This window comes from Hyperoodon ampullatus (genome assembly GCF_949752795.1).
Source record: "Hyperoodon ampullatus genome assembly, chromosome: 5".
In the NCBI taxonomy this organism is placed as follows: domain Eukaryota; kingdom Metazoa; phylum Chordata; class Mammalia; order Artiodactyla; family Ziphiidae; genus Hyperoodon; species Hyperoodon ampullatus.
Genome location: NC_136918.1, coordinates 8052346 through 8058858, shown reverse-complemented (window position 1 = coordinate 8058858; position 6513 = coordinate 8052346). Strand labels below are relative to the sequence as shown.

The 6513-nt window shown below is 48.6% G+C and overlaps 1 pseudogene across 1 annotated transcript; it reads left to right on the top strand.

Moving 5' to 3' along the window:
- The first annotated feature begins 1943 nt into the window (after positions 1 to 1943).
- Positions 1944 to 2935, top strand: LOC307054091 (PDZ and LIM domain protein 1-like; annotated as a pseudogene). Its single transcript has one exon. The product of its transcript is annotated as a PDZ and LIM domain protein 1-like (transcript).
- The last annotated feature ends 3578 nt before the right edge of the window (positions 2936 to 6513 follow it).

The following is a 6513-nucleotide window of genomic DNA, read 5'->3' as shown; positions in this document are numbered from 1 at the left end:
AAACAGTCTCTTCAATAAGTGGTGCTGGGAAAACTTGACAGCTACATGTAAAAGAATGAAATTAGAACACTCCCTAACAACATACACAAAAATAAAGTCAAAATGGATTCAAGACCTAAATTTAAGAAGGGACACTATAAAACTCTTAAAGGAAAACATAGGAAGAACACTCTTTGACATAAATCACAGCAAGATCTTTTTTGATCCACCTCCTAGAGTAATGGAAATAAAAATAAAAATAAACAAATGGGACCTAATGAAACTTCAAAGCTTTTGCACAGCAAAGGAGACCATAAAGAAGACAAAAAGACAACCCTCAGAATGGGAGAAAATATTTGCAAACGAGTCAACGGAAAAAGGATTAAACTCCAAAATATATAAACAGCTCATGCAGCTCAATATTAAAGAAACAAACAACCCAATCCAAAAATGGGCAGAAGACCTAAATAGACATTTCTCCAAAGAAGACATAAAGATGGCCAAGAAGCACATGAAAAGCTGCTCAACATCACTAATTATTAGAGAAATGCAAATCAAAACTACAATGAGGTATCACCTCACACCAGTTAGAATGGGCATCATCAGAAAATCTACAAACAACAAATGCTGGAGAGGGTGTGGAGAAAAGGGAACCCTCTTGCACTGTTGGTGGGAATGTAAATTGGTGCAGCCACTATGGAGAACAGTATGGAGGTTCCTTAAAAAACTAAAAATAGAATTACCATATGACCCAGCAATCCCACTACTGGGCATATACCCAGAGAAAACCATAATTCAAAAAGAGACATGTGGGGCTTTCCTGGTGGCACAGTGGTTGAGAGTCCGCCTGCCGATGCAGGGGACAGGGGTTCGTGCGCCGGACAGGGAAGATCCCACATGCCGCGGAGCAGCTGGGCCCGTGAGCCATGGCCGCTGAGCCTGCGCGTCCGGAGCCTGTGCTCCGCAGCGGGAGAGGCCACAACAGTGAGAGGCCCACGTACCGCAAAAAAAATATATATATATTAGCTATATTAAGGAATGGCCATAGTGAACTACTAAAAAGAAAAGATTGTAAGGTTGGGGAACAAGACAAAACTCCCACCATATGGCATATTTAAGAGATATCCCCAAAGCAAAGTAATTCAACAATGTTGAAAAAATAGGAAAGGTAAATATATATCAAGTAAGGGTTACATCAAACTAAGCAGGTACAGTAACCTTAATATGAGGCAAGTAAAGTTGAATTCAGGGCAAACGATATTAAGTGAGACAAAGAACACTTTATAACTATAAAGAATATAATTCGCAATTGAAGATCGAACACACCAAATAACAGCACCAAAATTCAAAGCAAAAGCTACAGGAAATACAAGAAAGGTCAGACAGATACACAGTAGAGCCAGATGATTTTAATTCACCTCTTTCAGCTTATGACAGATCAATGGACCAAATTAAGTAAAGACATAGAAAAACCAAAATTGCATAATGACGTTTAATTGATGTATACGTATTTCTACAAATTGCCCATATATTGGGCCACAAATAAAACCTCACCAAAAAAGCAGACATAATACAGAACCTGGTAATACAGAAGAAAAACTAGAAATTAATCACAAAGTTATGGATTACAAAATCCTACCAGTTGGACAATTTTGAAAACTCTCTTTTAAACAACTCGGATCAAAAAGGAGACCTATATAGAAATTGTAGAATATCTAGAAAACAAGAATATCAAAAAAATTCCATATATCGGAACCTGTGGGATCCTGTTAAAGTAGAGCTCAGAGGAAGTCATGGCTGGTGTACTTATATTAGTAAATGAAAAAGAATGAAAGTATACAAATTAAGCATAATAAAATTAAAAAATGAAAGATCTAATCAGCAGAGCTGCCGGGGAGCCCAACGCGCCACTCCGCGTTCTGCCCCGTCTGTCCCCTGGAGTCGCCGCCCGCCGTCACCACTCCATGACCACCCAGCAACTAGTCCTCCAGGGCCCGGGACCGTGGGGCTTCTGCCTTGGGGGCGGGTAAGGACTTCGAGCAGCCTCTCACCATCTCCCGGGTCACTCCCGGAAGCAAGGCTGCTATAGCTAATTTATGTGTTGGAGATGTAATCACAGCCATCGATGGGGAAAATACCAGCCACATGACGCACTTGGAAGCTCAGGACAAAACCAAGGGCTGCACAGACAATTTGACTCTCACAGTAACCAGACCTGAACAGAAAATCTGGTCTCTTCTGGTGACAGAGGAAGGGAAACATCATCCATACAAGATGAATTTAGCCTCTGAACCGCAAGAGGTCCTACACATAGGAAGCGCCCACAGCTAGAGCGCCGTGTGCCCCTTACCACCTCACCTGCCTCCACTTCTGCCCCAGGGTCATCACAAACCAGTACAACAACCCAGCTGGCCTCCACTCCTCTGAAAACATCTCCAACTTCAGCAGTGCCTTGGAGTCAAAGACGGCAGCCAGTGGGCGGGAGACGAATGGCAGAGCATTAGACCATTCTCAGCTTCCAAGCAGACTCGTCATGGATAAAGAATCTGAAGGTTACAAGATGCCGCAGGAGAAACAAGAGTTAAATGAGCCTCCAAAACAGTCCACTTCATTCCTGGTTTTGCAGGAAATCCTGGAGTCTGAGGAGAAAGGGGATCCCAACAAGCCCTCAGGATTCAGAAGAGTTAAGGCTCCAGTCACCAAAGTGGCTGCATAGATTGGAAATGCCCAGAAGCTGCCCATGTGTGACAAATGTGGCACCAGCATTGTCGGCATGTTTGTGAAGCGGCGGGACCGTCACCGTCACCCTGAGTGTTATGTGTGCACCGACTGTGGCAACAACCTGAAACAGAAGGGCCGTTTCTTTGTGGAGGATCAGATCTACTGTGAAAAGCATGCCCGGGAGCGGGTCACTCCACCCGAGGGCTATGATGTGAGCACTGTGTTCCCTAAGTGAGCCAGCAGCTCTGTACCCAACACTGTTCTCCAGCAAGCCCCTGCTGCATCTTGTCCTCTGAAAGCTCTGGCCTCTCTTTTCTTGAAAGTTCTCACTTACTTTCGTTTTATCCCTGCTCGTTAGCTAACTGACTCAATGCTGGCTGTGTGATGCCCACTTTTATAATTAACGGAAGATGGTTTTGTTCAGTGTCCCCTTACCAGCATCACGGTGTCTTCTCTTCTCCTCCATTCATCTCTGCTGCAAATAGACATCAGCCAAATTTGAACCAAACTGAATTTAATATATCTGACAATGATGTTTTTACTCAATAAATTAATAGACTTCAAAACAACAAAAAAGATCTAATCAAAAAACAGAACAGGGTGTCTCACGGTGCCAACTGTAAGCAGCTCTGTGGCCCACACGGGACATTTCTTAGGGAAATTGCTTTATCCTTGTGCACACCATGCCAACTTTGGAGCTGTTGAAAGACACCTTTAACATATTTGAAAGCAGCGGCCAAGCAGCAGCCCCAGAGGAGACCGTGTTGGGCCATGGAGGGCACAGTGCTTTCCTTTCTGGCCTCGAGGCCTGTGCCCCATCAGTGGCAGGCAGGGGCCTCAAAAGCTGCCCACCCTGGCGATGGTGGAGTGGACACACAGCAGCCCTTTGCTACTCCCCCCAAGACAGGACCCAGAGTGAAGTGCTCATGTCCATTAATGGCCATCCACTAAGGAAAATTAGTGACAGCACAATATAACGAGGGGCAGGGTTTGAATCCCTTCCTGTCCACTGGGCCCTGGCAAGTCTCTCTGAGATTCATCTGAAAAGTGCTCTATGTGCTAAGCTTCCCTGTCTTCGCAAGGATCAGGGGAGACATCTGTAAAGACTGAAATGGCACAGGGCACCTGGGAGGCACTCAGTAAATGTTAAGTGCTCCTTTAAACTGTGTATGTCCTGCGACATTGCCATTTCACCACCTGAATGCATCCTAAAGAAACACCAGGGCGTGCACTAGGATTCAGCTACAGAAGCAAAGGGCAGGGTGGTTCATAGAACCAAACTGTGGAGATCAGTGTAAATGCTCACAATAGGGGGCTATAACTTTTTCATGGGGTCCCCAGCTTGCAGCCAGATCTACTCTGCCCGTACTTCCCCTGCACCCAGCTGGGATGTTGCCTCTGCAGTCCTCGCCCCGGAGAAGTTCCAGCTCCTACGGTCTCCTGCAGTTGTGACTGAACTAACAAATGAATAAAAGACGGGCTAAGTAACTTGGTTTTAGTCCCCATGGAACCTGTCAAAGGCAGTGGTCAGGATCAGAAGCCAGGCCTGGGAGACAGGAAGTTACGAATGCAGATTCCCAACTCCTAAACCGGGGTCACAGGTCAATCTTCATGTCTTTGTCCAGGCAGTTGGGACTCCCAGTCCTTCCTTCCTTACCTCCCCAATCCAGCCTGAGAGCCCCACCTCCTCCTGGAAGCCCGCCCTGATCCCCCCAGGGCCTCTAGGTGCCTGCCCCACACTTCCGTCACCCCTGAGCCAGCCATGACTTTCTGGTCCACTGATCTGCATTTTTCTACCTTGAGGGGCATTCCTCTGGGGACAGGAAGCTCTCTCCTGGGCTTCTTCACCACCTCCCATCCAACCCCGCCTAGCACATATACAAACAAGCACGGTGCTTTGGAAGACAGGGCAGAATACATGTATGGGTGTGAAGAGGAGATTCTGGGCTTCAGCAGGTTCTCACGTTCTGCTCTCTCTAGAGGATTCAGCAGGGAAAGGGCCGGGGCTGGAGTCAGGAGATGAGAGTACGGGGCCTAGTCCTCCACTGACACAGTCACTGCCTCTGAGCCACTGACTCTGGGCTGCCACTTGTTATATACTGCTGTGCAGCCTTCCTGCTCCCAGCCTCATTTATTCTTTCAACAAACACTTGGTGGGGCTTCCCTGGTGGCGCAGTGGTTGAGAGTCTGCCTGCCGATGCAGGGGGCACGGGTTCGTGCCCCAGTCCGGGAGGATCCCACATGCCACGGAGCGGCTGGGCCTGTGAGCCATGGCCGCTGAGCCTGTGCGTCCGGAGCCTGTGCTCCGCAACGGGAGAGGCCACAACAGTGAGAGGCCTGCGTACTGCAAAAAAAAACAAACAACAACAACAAAAAACACACTTGGTGGATGGCTGTCATGTGCCAGGCTCTGTGAGGCTGAGAGCTAGGGACACGCAGCAGTGGCCAAGTCAGACTCAGCACCTGCCCTCTCTCTCCAGACAGAGGGAGCGGGTACTGGTCACCTTTCTCCTCTTGTCTCCACCATAGCTCGTGGCGCTGGGCCAGGCACAGAGGAGATACCACAGAGTCTAAGTTCCTGGTAGGAATAACATTGTCTCTCAACCCAGCAAGCAGAGAGCATACTGAACAATGCCTCCATCACATTTCCTCAAACCAAACAATTTCTTAGGCCATGCTTGGATGTGGCTGCTTAATGACATTATCCGGAATGATCCGCCCCAGGGCTTCAGTGATGGCTGAGCAAGAAAACAAAAACTCAAATTGCCAATTGCCCTTCCCAGGACCCTGGTGGGTATTGCAACCTGACAGGGGAAATGAGGAGACACGAAGCGTGGATGTCGCACTTCTTAAGGAGCCTAAACGGTTTGCAAGGTGTGGCCCTCAGTCTTCAGAGGCCCAGGACCCAAACTCCCATTCTCGAAGTCTTGTCTGCTGGACTCAGCCAGGCATGGCATCTGCCAGGAGACAGGACTGCCGCAGGATTGATAATGGCTGGGTTAAGTGCCCTCCCCTCAGTGCGGCCTATGGCTTTGGACTTGCTGGGGTAGGGGTTGGGGGCGGATTTCATTCCTTCATTTAACCAGCAGTAACGATGCCTCCCTGGGGATCTGAGGCTACAGGAAAGTGTAAGATCCGATCACCTCTCTCCTGGGAGAGCTCACGCCAAAGGGGTCAGACCCAGTGACAGGTCTGAATAATGACAAGGACTGTAAAAAAGCAGTGCACTTTGATACCACTTGAATTCCTATAAGAGACTGCATGTTGGTTTCAAATATATACGACCCCACTTGTAAAAATGCAAAGCTGATCTAATCACGCTCCCTGCTTAAAGTCCTCCACAGGCTCTCCACAGCTTTCAGGATAAAGTACAAACTCCTAGCCCTAACCCTCCCCAAATGCCCCCTGATGCTTCCCTGGCCCATCTCCCTCTGTGAAGCCCTTCACGGCATCCCCCCTAACCTGTGTGTCCTGACCCTCTGCTGCCTTCACCCCTTCCCCCTCCCTTGCACACCCCTCCACATACACACACCTGGGGAATTCATTCTACTCGGGGATCAGTGCCCCTGGGGAGCTCCCCATCCCGTGCCCTCAGAGCCCCTGCACCTGTCTCCATCACAGACTTATCACGAGGGGCCCTAACATCTCCTCAGCTGCCTCCCTCCCACCAGACGGGGGACAATGCAAGAGCAGGGGCTGGGTCTCCTCACTGGAGTCCCCAGGACTCTGCAGGGCTCTGGCTCAGAGAAAGTGGTGGATGCACAAGCACGAGCAAAGAAATAAAAACAACCTGCCACTTTAGAAAGAACCTCC